The following is a 13,917-nucleotide window of genomic DNA, read 5'->3' as shown; positions in this document are numbered from 1 at the left end:
ACCACTTGTATGCTACATTTAAATGCTGAGAGCAAAGCTACATACCACTTTCCTTGGTTCTGAGCTGCTCTCTACCATACAGATGTGGCCCACATGTAAAAGAAGACTTGGGCAGAAATAGAGATTTACACACTAAATTAATCAAACAAGTTTGATAGTATACTATAGTGGCTAAGAGCATTAAATATGGAGATGGATTGCATGGGTTTGAATTTTTGGCTCCATTATTAACTAGCTGTGTGGACCTGGAGAATGGACTAAAGTTCTACATCCCTCAGTTTTTATCCTTTTCAAGATTTACTTATTTATTTGAAAGTCAGAGTTGCAGAGAGACAGAGACACAGAGAGAGAGGTGGTCCATCCTCTGGTTCACTCCCCAAGTGGCTACAACAGCCAGAGCTGAGTCAGGCCAAAGCCAGGAGCCAGGAGCTTCATCTGCTCCTCCGATGTGGGTGGCAGAACCCTGAGATTTGGGCCATCCTCCGCTGCTTTCCCAGGCCATTAGCAGGGAGCTGGATCAGAAGTGGAGCACCTAGGACACGAACTGGCACCCATATAGGATACCAGCGTCACAGGTGGTGGTTTTACAGGCTAAGCTGTTATGCTACAATGCCAGCCTCAGTTTCTTCATCATTAAAATAGGGATAGTAACAGGATTTACTTCACAGGGTTGTAGTGAGAAATAAATGAATATGTGGAAAGCACTTACAATGTGCCTACATATAGTAAACCATTGTATGAATTGACGGTGATGAATATTTTGAACAGAGGAGTGAGCAGCAGAATACATGAGACAAAGCTCCACATGTCCATTAACTTGCCAGAATTCACCTTCTGCCTTCTACTAGGGTTGTTAAGTCCTAATACTGGCATCAGTTCTTGGTGTCTGACTCCAAAATATTAATTAACTATTATTATTATTACTAATTATTATTTAGAGAATTATTTTCTCTAAAAATCCTCGGATAGTCACACAGTCAAGAGGGCTATGTGGAGAAGGAGCAGGCATGTGTTAGTCATTTAGCTCTCTATTTTTATGAAGCATGAATAATTCTTATTTTGAATATTTTGCAAGGCACAGAGACTATGGCAAATTTTAGCGATGTGTAAGGAGTGACTTGTGAATACAAAGAGACATGAATAAATGAGATAATCATTCTCAGAAGAGGGAGAGGAAACAAAATGACAAAACATTAAAAAGGAGGGGGATAGGAAAGCAAGATTTGCTAAGCCCACTAAAGACCTCATTGCCACACTTAGTAATGGTGCTGAGGCCACATGAATTTTTTAAAGGAATCGTTTTCTGTAAATGCTGAACTGAAATGTCTCAAGTTTCCCTTTAGATGTCTAGGCGGTCCCTCTGGAGAAAATAAAGCAGGAAATATCTCAGGATACAGCACCTAAAGATAATTTTAAGTCCCCAAACATCAGATGACAATGATCAGATCACTTCATTTGTTTATGAGTTCCACATGCCAGAGTGGGTTGCAGAATCTCAGAAACTCAAAAGCTAAAATAATTAATTTTGGGGGCCGGCGCTGTGGTGTAGCAAGTAAACCTAGCCCTTGCAGTGCCAGCATCCCATATGGGTGCCAATTCGTGTCCGGGCTGCCCCATTTCCAATCCAGCTCTCTGCTATGGCCTGGGAAAGCAGTAGAAGATGGCCCAAGTCCTTGGGCCCCTGCACCCGCATGGGAGACCTGCAAGAAGCTCTGGGCTCCTGGCTTTGGATTGGAGCAGCTCCAGCCATTGCATCTACTGGGGAGTGAACCAGCAAATGGAAGACCTCTCTCTCTCTTTTTTTCCTCTCTCTTTACCTAAGCCTCTCTGTAACTCTGCCTTTCAAATAAATAAATCTTTTTTAAAATAAAATAAAATAAATAAACCTTTAAAAATAAATAATTTTAGGGAAGCCAGTATAGAAAAGCAGTTATCACTTCCACTTCTCCCAAAAGGTTCTAAACCCTAAACTATGGTAATATAGAGAATATCCTACAAATCTTTCAGGTAGAATGGGTACCACAGATAAGCCTAATTTGTGCTATTTGTTAAGTGAGGTGTTTACAAAGAGTTAAATGATCCTTGCACTCTTTAATAAGTATTAAGTTGTCAATTTCTTGCCCTGAATGATCTCAGTGGTAAGGCAGCCAAGTGCAACTTTTCATAAGCTTTTAAAAATTCTCCACTCATGGCCACAAGTGAGTTAAGCATTGCAAAAGGTACAAACAGACATAATGATATCTACTTTTGAGAAGTATAAGGAAACCAGGAAAAAGAAACAAGTGAGCCAGGTTAGTACAAAATCCAGCAGTAAGTTCTTGAGGACAGAAAGGCATTCAGAAGAGGCAAGGAAGGAAGACTATACACTACCACCTTTTATATAAAATTGTTTAATAGAAATTTTCAGGGGCCAGCGTTGCGGTGTAGTGGGTTGGGCCCCAACCTGTGACCCCAGCATCCCATATGGGCACTAGTTTGAGTCCCAGCTGACCCAACTCTGTCCCTGCCGATGTGCCTGGGGAAAGCAGCAGAAGATGGCTCAAGTTTTAGGAGCCATCTCACACCCACGTAGGAGCTCCAGCCTCCTGGCTCCGGCCTGGCCTGGCTCCGGCCTGGCCCAGCCCCGGCCATTACAGCAATCTGAAGAGTAAAACAGCCGATAGATCTCTCTCTGTGTCTCTCCTCCTCGTTCTATAACTCTGCCTTTCAAATAAATAAAAATAAATCTTTAAAAGAGAAAAAGAAATTTTTACCTGGATGTCTTAGGCAAATCAAACTCAACGGGTCCAAATCTGAACTCATCATCTTACTCCAATCAGAATGAGTAATCTTTTTATGTCCCATATTTCAGGGAATGGCATAACTTTCTAGTTGCTCAAGTCAGATAAGAAAATCCTTATCATCTCTCTCCCAGTCATCCAACACAATCAAGCACCAAGTCCTATCAATAATATGTCCTAAATATCTCTCGAATCTGCCTACTGCTGTCTATTCCCACCACCACTACCCTAGTTGAGGCTGTCATTTTTCCTCTCAATGAGGAGGACTTTTTCTTAAAAATTTATTTACCTGTTTATTTGAAAGACAGAGTAGCGGAGAAAGCCAGAAAAACCTTCCCTATGCTGCTTCACTCGTCAAATGGCTGCAACAGCCAGGGCTGGGTCAGCCCAAAGCCAGGAGACAGAAACTCCCTCTGGGCCTCCCATGTAAGTGGCAAGAACCAAGCACTTGAGTCATCATCCACTGCTTCTCAGGTACATTAGCAGGGAGCTGGATTGGAAGTGGAGTAGCCAAAACTGGAACTGGCACTTGGATATGGGATTTTGGCATTGCAAGCTGCAGATTAACCTGTTCTGCCCCAATGCCAGCTCCTCCAAGATGACTTTTAACAAGGCTTCCTGCTGTCATGCTTATCCTCCTCCAATCCAATCCATTTTCCACTTAACAGTCATAAGATAAAATGCAAAGTAGATTGGGATAGTCTTCCACTTGCAACATATTCAACTGCTCTTCAATTTTTACATGGTATGCAAGGTACCTACTGATTTAGCCTCTGCTTATCTGCTTTGTTTGGATTCCTTCACATCTCAATAAAGTCATCCCAAAATTTTGCTTTTCAATGAATTCTTATCCTCATTGCTTTTATATTGGAAGTTCTCTCAAAATGTAGAAGGGAAAGCATAATGGTAAGAAGTCACAGTTAGGGAGTGATTTCAATAATTCAAGAAGAAAATAATGAGAATTTCCTATCCATCATTGAAAAGTCCAGTTTTCATCCCCTTTTTGAAACCCATAATATGGGTTTCCAAAGATCATTTAAAAAATGTCCCCTCTTTTTCATAGTCTGCATCATAACTATATGTTTACTTATCTAACTCCTGATCTAGACTGCTTAGATTCTGAGAACATTTTCATTTTTTACATATTTATATTCATATTTATTTTATTTTTATATATTGCATATTTTTATTAATCTATTCATCTTTTTTGATAATTTTTTAACTTTTATTTAGCAAATATAAATTTCCAAAGTAAAGCTTATGGATTACAACAGCTTTTTTCCCCCCATAACTTCCCTCCCGCCTGCAACCATCCCATCTCCAGCTCCCTCTCCCCTTTCCATTCACATCAAGATTCATTTTCAATTATCTTTATATACAGAAGATCAGTTTAGTATATATTAAGTAAAGATTTCAACAGTTTGCACCCACACAGAACATAAAGTGTAAAATACTGTTTCAGTACTAGTTATAGCATTAAAGCATTAATTCACATTGGACAACACATTAAGGACAGAGATCCTACATGAGGAGTAAGTGACTCCTGTTGTTGACTTAACAATTTGACACTCTTGTTTATGGCATCAGTAATCACCCTAGGCTCCTGTCATGAGTTGCCAAGGCTATGGAAGCCTTTTGAGTTCGCCAGCTTCGATCTTATTTAGACAAGGTCATAGTCAAAGTGGAGGTTCTCTCCTCCCTTCAGAGAAAGGTACCTCCTTCTTTGATGGCCCATTCTTTCCACTGGGATCTCACTCGCAGAGATCTTTCATTTAGATTTTTTTTTTTTTTTTTGCCAGAGTGTCTTGGCTTTCCATGCCTAAAATACTCTCATGGGTACTTCAGCCAGATCCGAATGTCTTAAGGGCTGATTCTGAGACCAGAGTTCTGTTTAGGACATCTGCCATTCTATGAGTCTGCTGTGTATCCCACTTCCCATGTTGTATCGTTCTCTCCCTTTTTTATTTTATCAGTTATTATTAGCAGACACAGTCTTGTTATGTGATCCCTTTGACTCTTAGACCTATCAGTATGATCAATTGTGAACTGAAATTGATCACTTTGACTAGTGAGATGGCATTGGTACATGCCACCTTGATGGGATTTCCTCTATTCATCTTTAAGTTATTTTAGTGCATATCTGGTGGGGCCCGAGAGGATGAGTGAGAAGGAGAAAAAATATGAGAGAGAAAAGAAAGAACAAATGAGATAAAGAGGCATAAAGGGAGGCCTAGAGCTGTCTAGGAAAGCACAACTTGTCATAGGCCCAGCAAGTATGGTTTTTCTTCAGGAGAAAGTAGTTGATGGTATGTCAATTTGGATTCTCTGCTTTTTCCTTCTTTTAATTTATCAATGATATTGGCCTTTCACATTACCATTAGGCTTTTCTTCTACAAAACTGTTTGACAATTCTTATTTGCAATGTTACCCAAACACTCGATGACATAGATACACTCCCCAGTTCCAAGCTACATAGATGCTACTACAGAGATTTTAAAATAGAACTCAGCAATTGTGGATAGTCCTTTTAATAATGTTTGGTGGCCTTTTGCTGTGGCCATATTTGCCACTGTTGATTTCTTAACTATCATCTATGTGGTTTAATATGAGGCAGATTCTGATGATATCAATCATTTGCATATATTTCCATGCATGGTAAAATATCTCCTCCTCCTCTGCACCCCAAGAGTTCCAAAATGAAAAGGTTGTCTTTAAAGCCATAAGAAATCTCTGCTATATGAGGCTCACTCTGCCATGATAACCTTCCTGTAGCTCTCTACTTTACTCTTCTGAATCATCTCTCGCTTTCATTTGGGTATCACGCTTCCATGCACCAGAAGATTCTTATCCCTAACAAACATGCACAAACTCATGCTACCACATCAGACAAAAAACTACTCAAACAAAGCAAGACAGACCAATATGTGTTGTAAAGATCTCCAGACTATGAGGTAGGGGGCCTAAATTTTTGCCCTACTGCTACCATTATTAACATAGAAAATCCCCTTCATTTTCTCAGGACTTCAAATTCCTCAAGAGATGACCTTCACAGTCTTACCAATTCTAATTTCTGTCCAAAAACTACCTTAAAATAAATTTTGCTTTATTACAATACATTTATCTTATATGAAGGCACTTCAAAAAGTTTGTGGAAGAATGGAATAAAAGATCAAATTTATTTTGGTGTTAAAAAAATTTGAAATATTAACATAGTTTTTTTTCAAAATACACATTTCCATGAACTTTTTGAAGGCCCCAATACAATTTTATTATACATTTTAAGAAAATTAAAACTTACCTTTCAAAACGTGTCTGATACTCGAGCCACTTCTTATGAATTACCTCTACATGCCCTATGTAAAAAGAGTAATATGGGTTAAAAGCAAATTAGTTTACAGGGAAAAAAACCTCTTAATCTGATAACCTCCCTATGATATTTATGGAAAGGAAATAATTCAAATAAATACTGTTTTCTTTTGTAAAATGCTTAAGGTAAAAGAATTTGTGTGGACTTGGAAGAATTTACATTAGTGCCTCTCATTCCCTTTTGGGTAATAGTAAACCTAATCACCAGTGATGCTATAATAATTACGGAGACAGTAAAGAAACATACTGAGCATATCAGACTGTCATAATATTATGTTTATAAATGAGAAGAGACAGCTAAAGATTATAATTTTTTATAGAAGATGGATTTTTGAATACACACACACACACAAGTATATAAGCTTAACCAATAGTTTCAATGCACCATCATACCAGTCCACTCAAGTGTTACAGAACGATAGCATGATTCTAAAAAAGCTGGCATACCAAATCTAGTCTACAGAAGAAATCTTAGGATCACTAGGTCTTACTGCTACACTCAACCTATCACAGACAGATAAGACTCTCCCTATTTATAAATGTGTCTAGGAAAAGGTTCCACAACTTTCTTCAGGAACTATTTCCACTGTTTCACAATCAAGATTTCTCCTTAATTCTCATTAATATCTCCCATGGCCCTTCAAGAGTCTATTTAATCATCTCAGAATAAAGAGTGTATTTATTGACTGTCTGCTGCATCTGAGTCATTAAGACAATTAATAAACTCTTCCCCCAGGCTCATCTTTTTCTGAATCAATGAATACAGTTCCTTCAACATTCCCCTCAGAAAGCATCTCATATTCTGTGACCAGTCTTCTGTTTCTCTAGGCAAATGCCTAACTTCAGAACTCTAGTAAGATCTGCCTGGATTTGAGTTTCTCTTCCTAGGCTTTGCATTTTAGACTTAGTATTTAGAATCATTTTGGGATATACAGAACAGCTCCTTCCCTAAGATTTTATCTCTCAGAATAGTATCAAGCAATATTGCTCAGATTATCCAAAATATAGCTTTAGTGTAGAAAAAAATACAAGCAAAAAAAAATTAAGTCCAGGCTCCAAACCAAAAAGAAAATAAGGGCAATGCAATTTTAGTGTTGTGGTATCCTGTCCAGAGGCCAAGAAATTATTCAAGTGGTATTTCTCAAGAAACAAATGTTTAGACTCCTGGGAGGAAGCCAGAAAGCTGGAGTGGTAATGCAGCTCTTGACTTCCCAGTTCTTATGTCACCAGAGAAATATTTTAGCTGAACAGTAGATACTTGCCCTCATTTCCAGACCACTTCAGCTTGTAAAGTTATATTTTTTGCAGAATTACATAGTGTATCCCAAGGCGAATTTTTATGGTTTGTCAGATGTTATCTATTTAAACTCAAATTTTTGAAATTTATGAAGATAATGCCAATATAAAAGCTGTCTTCTTACATGATACTCAATAACATGAGAACTACTGCCTCTCTAAGGCTTCTGAATTGAATTGGACTCTCAACAAGAGAAAATGGTTCTTTCTGGATTGAATGTTTATAGGGCTTACAACTGGGACTAACTGTAAACATAGGCAGAATACATGTCACCTTAAAAGTAAGATTTGGGGGAGCCTAAAAGATCAGACCTAACTTGCCTCTTAAGGGTCTCAAATATCTATTCCATAAGACAGCCTGCACCAAGTCTCCCCACTAGCAGCACACCTACTATTTTTCTCTCTTTTTGAAAGTATTCATTTAGTGAATAGTTTTTTAGTATTTCAATGAATTTTAAGTGACAAATAAAAATTGAATATGCTTATGTTCAAATACATTGTTTTGAAATATGTATGGGTTGTATAATCACTGATTTGCACTAATATCTGCATTACCTCACAAGTGTAAATCAATTTTTGTAGTGAAAATATTTAAAATCTACTCTTTCAGCAACTGTCAAAAATACAATAAATTGTATTACCTATAGTTACCATATTATACAACAGATCTCTAGAATTTTTCCCTCCTATTTAGTTGAAAGTGTGTACCTTTTGATCAACATGTCCACAACCCTCCCTACTCTGCCCCTGGTCATCACCATTCTATTCTCTGCTTTTATGAGTTCAACATTTTAGTTTCCACATATAAGTGGGATCATGCAGTATTTGTCTTCCTGTGCCTGCCTTATCTCACTCAACATAATGTCCTCATGTTGTTGTAAATAACAAGATTTCTTTCTTTCTAAAGACTGAATAGAATTCCATTGTGCATGACCACATTTTCTTTATCAGTTCATCCTTCAGGGTAAATTCAGGTTGTTTCCATTCTTTGTTATGTGTGACTAGCACTACAGCAAACATGGGGGTGCTGACATCTCTTTGATAGACTGATTTCATTACCTTTGGACATATTTATAGTCAATTGTGGGATTGCTAGATCATATGATAGTTCTATTTTTAATTTTTTGAGGTACCTCCAAAATTGTTTTCCATAATGGCTGGACTAATTTATATTCCAAATAACAGTATACAAGGAAACCCTTCTATCCACATTCTCCCCAACAATTTTTTTCATCTTTTCGATAATTGTCATTCTAAAAGACACCTGCTATTTCTATTTTTTAACAGCATATATTGCCTTCTAACATACATTTTTTGCTTTCTTGTTGTTTGTCATTTATTCCCTGTCCCTCTCTTCTAGACTCTAAGCTCTATGCAGAAATATTTTTGTCTATTTTGTCCACTGACTGAATCCCCAAGTACATAAGAAAGTGCTGGACAAACATTACATGCTGAATAATTTTGCTTTAAATGAATGAACAATTCCTATGAGAGATACCTAGCGTAACAGATTGACAGTATAACACATTTTATTTTGATTAACTAGTAAAGGCAGAAATTATCATTAATTAATTGAAAGCAGAAATACAAAGTATTTATACAAGTTGATAGAGTTGCTTTCATTCATTTATTTCAAAGCATTTATTCAATTCTTACAAGTTGCACTTCACCATCATGTAAATAGATATATCTATTCATATACACAACCACATTTAGACTCAGATCCACATGCAAGAAACAAATTAGGCAAAGGAGTATATTAGAAGGTGTGAGAGTAAAAATTAAGACAGGCACAGGCTGGTTTGTGAAGTGGTAGGACAGCTACTGGCTTGTGAGGAGCTAAAGACGAGAGTACAAGAATATTCAAGAAAAAAATGAAAGGTGATGTCAGACTATAATCAAGAAATATCTCCCTTGGGTCTCCACTCTACTTTAACTTTGATCAGGTAGGCTAGGTCAGCCCCATTCTACACAAAACTCACGCTTTTTATTCCTGTTGCTGAGATTCCCTTCTATTTAAAATCTTCTATTTTCATACCAATCTCCTTTCTCACAAAGTACTACATCTCCCTAGCTTCATTAAATAAATATAGAGCAGCTCTTGAAACAAACAAAAAACCAAAGATATTCACTTACTTAACAAAATGGAAATGAAGTATTAGACTGGCGCTCTCTTGTGACTGTAAGCCTTCACATTCTCAGAAAATGAGTTCCCAACCAGATCAGGGCAGCTGCCCCATTGGTTTCCCTTAAGTGCTTTTTTTCTTATCTCTAAATGAGATCTTTTTAAATAGAATTGACTGAAACAGGAACAAAGAGAATGCTGATACCATTTAGACTGTAAGAGTTATTTGGAAATGTCTAAACCTCCCTCTCTGTCCATTAAAAAAAAATCCTGTTAAAATTTAAAGCAAGGTCATTGAAACGATTTATTTGTTTGAACAATTGGAGGAAAGTGTCAGCATTCCAAAGGCTGAGTATGCCAAAATGCATTTATCTTAATGTTCAGGATATATCTAACATTCTCCCCCCCTGCCATTCTCTTTTCTTAGCTTTTCAGGATACTCAGCTTCCAAAGAAGGCTATATTTGAAAAAATATTGTTATCAGAGCTGTACATGGCTCTAAAATATAAATTTTTCTGTGTGACTTTGTTCAAAATTATTGAAATAGGTTAGAAAAGAAATTATTCATCCCTTTCTCTAGATGAAGAAAAATAAAAGTGTATTTTTGAAGATTGGATGACCAAAATTTCCCTTTGGTGACAAAAATCAGGCTGTCTTATTCTTCACTGCTTTTTAATGTTGGCTTTGAATTTATGTCCTTATGTAGTAGATACTAATTGAGCACCAACCACTCTGCAAAACCAAGATTTACCTACTCTAGACAAAGTCCTTCTCCCCTCAAATAAATTAGTATCTAGTATAAAAAAGAGACATGTACATGTATGTTGCCAATATTGCAAGATAATAGGTTGTATTAATACACTTTGTCTCTAAACTTTGCTGGTAGCATACCTGCTGGGTTTTTTATTTTAAACACATCCCCTCAGTGGATGAACATTTATAAATTATATACAAGCAGTGTCATATTTTTCAAGGCACAAAATATAGTTAGGGTGAAGTTTATTGATGCTATGTAGGCTATAAATTTACATATCAAATTCTCCCAGCTTATTTTGAAATTTATAGGCCAACATGCTAGCATATTTGATTAGATTAGCATGGTTTTAGGATTTCTTTTGTATTTATCCTAAGAATGTGGCAGACAAAGTGTGTTATCAACTTGTTATTCGTTTCTGCTTACATTACAGGTAATACCTTCAATGTTCTTTGCAGGCATCTTTTAGACTCCTTTTATCAAAGTTAGTTTATTTCAAACTAGATAACGTGATCAGGAAATTTAAGTGGGAACATGTTAGCTGCAATATCTTGCAAAACTTATATGGTAAAAGTAAACTAATAAATGAGTGTTTCTGGCTCTGCCTTCACACTTCTATTGCAACATATATGAATATCATATGACATTCCATGTGGTCCTCTATCATCAAACAGACCAAGTGATGATAACCTCAATTTTATACATGTGTGAGTTGTTATCACTTATATATATTTCATTATTATACATGATTGAAAAGAATCACTTATAAAAATACATTCTTATATTTCTACTCATAACCCTACTGTCCATCTAAAACTCCTGGATACATATTGCTAGTTCCGGATACCCTTGCATTAGTCTGTTCTAGGACTAGAAAATGAATTTCTGAATTTTGAATTATTTCTCAGAAAAGTAAAGACTCAAATACAAAATGTTTTTCATTACTTCCTGATCCTTAACCAGAAAATCATTTAGTCATGTCATCCCAAACTCAATCCTCAAGTCTTCTAACTAAGCTTTTTTCTATATTTATGCTTTTAGAGATCATTTAGAAAGGATGTAAGAAAGAAAAGGTCTTAAGTTGAACACCAGACTAATGAAATGGTTCTATGCATTAACTAAGATTACATAGTTCATATGAGATAACTTCACTGAGGGGTTTACTGAGTTACAGTGATTGCATTGTGCTCTGAATCACATTATATACTCAAGATTATAAATGTAAACAACAAACAGGATATAGTACACTGAATATATATTTCAGGAAGTATGATATACTGGAAAGAGTTTTTTAGGTCAGGCTTGAATTTGAATTCTAACTCAGCTATTTAGGAGTAGTGCAAAATTAGGAAAGTGGCTTAACTAAGTCTGTTTCCCTCGTGTGTTAAATGGAGGACTTTTTATGAGTAGAATAGCAATCAATAGGTGTTCAATACCTGAGTATCAATCATCATTTAAAATGAATGAGATCATGTGAGAATGAAGAAATTGTGCAGTTTGGTATTCCATAGTAATTCTATGTCCTTAGAAATATTTCCTAGTTAGGCTAATGTAGTGACTCATTAATTCAATAATTATTTCTTAGGGCAGGTGTTTTATGCAGCAATTAAGATGCTATTTGGGAGGCATGCAATGTGGCATAGCAGGTTAAGCTTCCACTGATGCCGGTCCGAATCCTGGCTGCCTCACTTCTAATCCAGCTCCCTGCTAATGCACCTGGGAAAGCAGCAGATGACGACCCAAGTCCTTGGGCCTCTGCACTCATGTAGGAGACCCGGAATAAGCACCTGGCTCCTGGCTTCAGATTGGCACAGCTCCAGCTGATGTGGCCATCTGGGGAGTGAACCAGCAGATGGAAGAACTCTCTCTCTCTCTCTCTCCTTCTGTAACTCTGCCTTTCAAATAAATAAAAACAAATCTTATTTAAAAAAAAAATGCTACTGGGATGCCTGCATCCTATGTTGTAGTGCCTGGGTTCAAGTTCTGGCTCCATTACTTTTTTTTTTAACTCTTATTTAATAAACATAAATTTTGAAAGTACAACTTTTGGATTATAGCAGCTTTTCCCACCATAACCTCCCTCCCACCCACAACCATCCCATCTCCTACTCACTCTCCAATCCCATTCTTCATTAAGATTCATATTTAATATCTTTATATACAGAAGATTAACTTAGTACATACTAAGTAAAGATTACAACAGTTTGCACTCACACAGGCACACAAGGTATAAAGTACTATTTGAATACTAGTTTTACCATTAATTTGCATAATACAACACATTAAGGACAGAGATCCTACATGGGGAATAAGTGCACAGTGACTCCCATTGTTGATTTAAAAATTGACTCTCTTATTTAAGAAGTCAGTAATCACCCGAGGCTATTTTATTTTATTTTATTTTTTAAAAGACAGAGTTAGAGAAAGAGGTAGAAGACAGAGAGATGTGTCTTCCATCTGCTGGTTCACTCTCTAATTGGCTGCAAAGGCTGATTCAAAGCCAGGAGCCAGGAGCTTCTTCCAGGTCTCCCACGTGGGTGCAGGGGCCCAAGGACTTGTGCCATCTTCTACTGCTTTCCCAGGCCAAAGCATAGAGCTGGATTGGAAGAGGAGCAGCCAGGACTAGAACTGGCACCCATATGGGATGCCGGCACTTCAGGCCAGGGCTTTAACCCACTGTGCCACAGCGCCAGCCCCAACACCCGAGGCTCTTGACGTGAGCTGCCAAGGCTATGGAAGTCTTTTGAGTTCACAAACTCCAACCTTATATAGACAAGGCCATAATCAAAGTGGAAGTTCTCTCCTCCCTTCAGAGAAAGGTACCTCCTTCTTTGATGGCCCGTTCTTTCCACTGGGACTCCCTCACAGAGATCTTTCATTTAGGTCTTTTTCTTTCTTTCTTTCTTTCTTTTTTTTTTTTGCCACAATGTCTTGGCTTTCCATGCCTGCAAAACTCTCATGGGCATTTTAGCCAGATCAGAGTGCCTTAAGGGCTGATTCTGAGGCCAGAGTGCTGTTTAGGACATCTGCCATTCTATGAGTCTGCTGTGTATCCCACTTCCCATGTTGGATTGTTATCTCCTTTTTAATTCTATCAGTTATTATTAGCAGACACTGGTCTTGTTTATGTGATCCCTTTCACACGTAATCCTATCTTCATGATCAATTATGAACTTAAACTAATCACTTAACTAATAAGATTGCAACTAATAAGATTGCATGTATTGGTATATGACACCTTAATGGGATTTGGAATCCCCTGGCACGTTTCTAGCTCTACCATTAGGGGTAAGTCCAAGTGAGCATGTGTCGAACTGTACATCTCCTCCCTCTCTTATTCCAACTCTTATATTTAAAGGGAACAATTTTCAGTTAAATTTAAACACCTAAGAATAATTGTGTGTTAATTAAAGAGTTCAACCAATGGTATTAAGTAGAAAAAGAAAATTCTAAAAGGAATAAAATAGTAAGATGTTCCTCAACAGTTAAGACAAGGGCTGATCAAGTCATTGTTTCTCATAGTGTCCATTTCATTTCTATAGGTTTCCTTTTAGGTGCTCGGTTATTTGTCACCAATCAGGGAGAACATATGATAT

The 13,917-nt window shown here is 37.1% G+C and overlaps 1 protein-coding gene across 1 annotated transcript in view; it reads right to left on the bottom strand.

The window, feature by feature from the left end:
- The window catches only part of IL13RA2 (interleukin 13 receptor subunit alpha 2), a 65,076-nt gene extending 55,365 nt beyond the window's left edge, over positions 1 to 9,711 (bottom strand). The window contains exons 1-2 of the mRNA XM_008272903.4: positions 9,579 to 9,711; positions 6,079 to 6,133 (exon numbers count right to left, since the gene is read on the bottom strand). The gene's annotated coding sequence lies outside the window, so the exon portion shown is untranslated. The remainder of the gene's footprint in view (positions 1 to 6,078; positions 6,134 to 9,578) is intronic.
- Positions 9,712 to 13,917: the final 4,206 nt, after the last annotated feature.

This window comes from Oryctolagus cuniculus, chromosome X, assembly GCF_964237555.1.
Source record: "Oryctolagus cuniculus chromosome X, mOryCun1.1, whole genome shotgun sequence".
NCBI classification, from domain to species: domain Eukaryota; kingdom Metazoa; phylum Chordata; class Mammalia; order Lagomorpha; family Leporidae; genus Oryctolagus; species Oryctolagus cuniculus.
The sequence above is the reverse complement of the archived record's forward strand: the minus strand, read 5'-3'. Positions and strand labels throughout refer to the sequence as shown.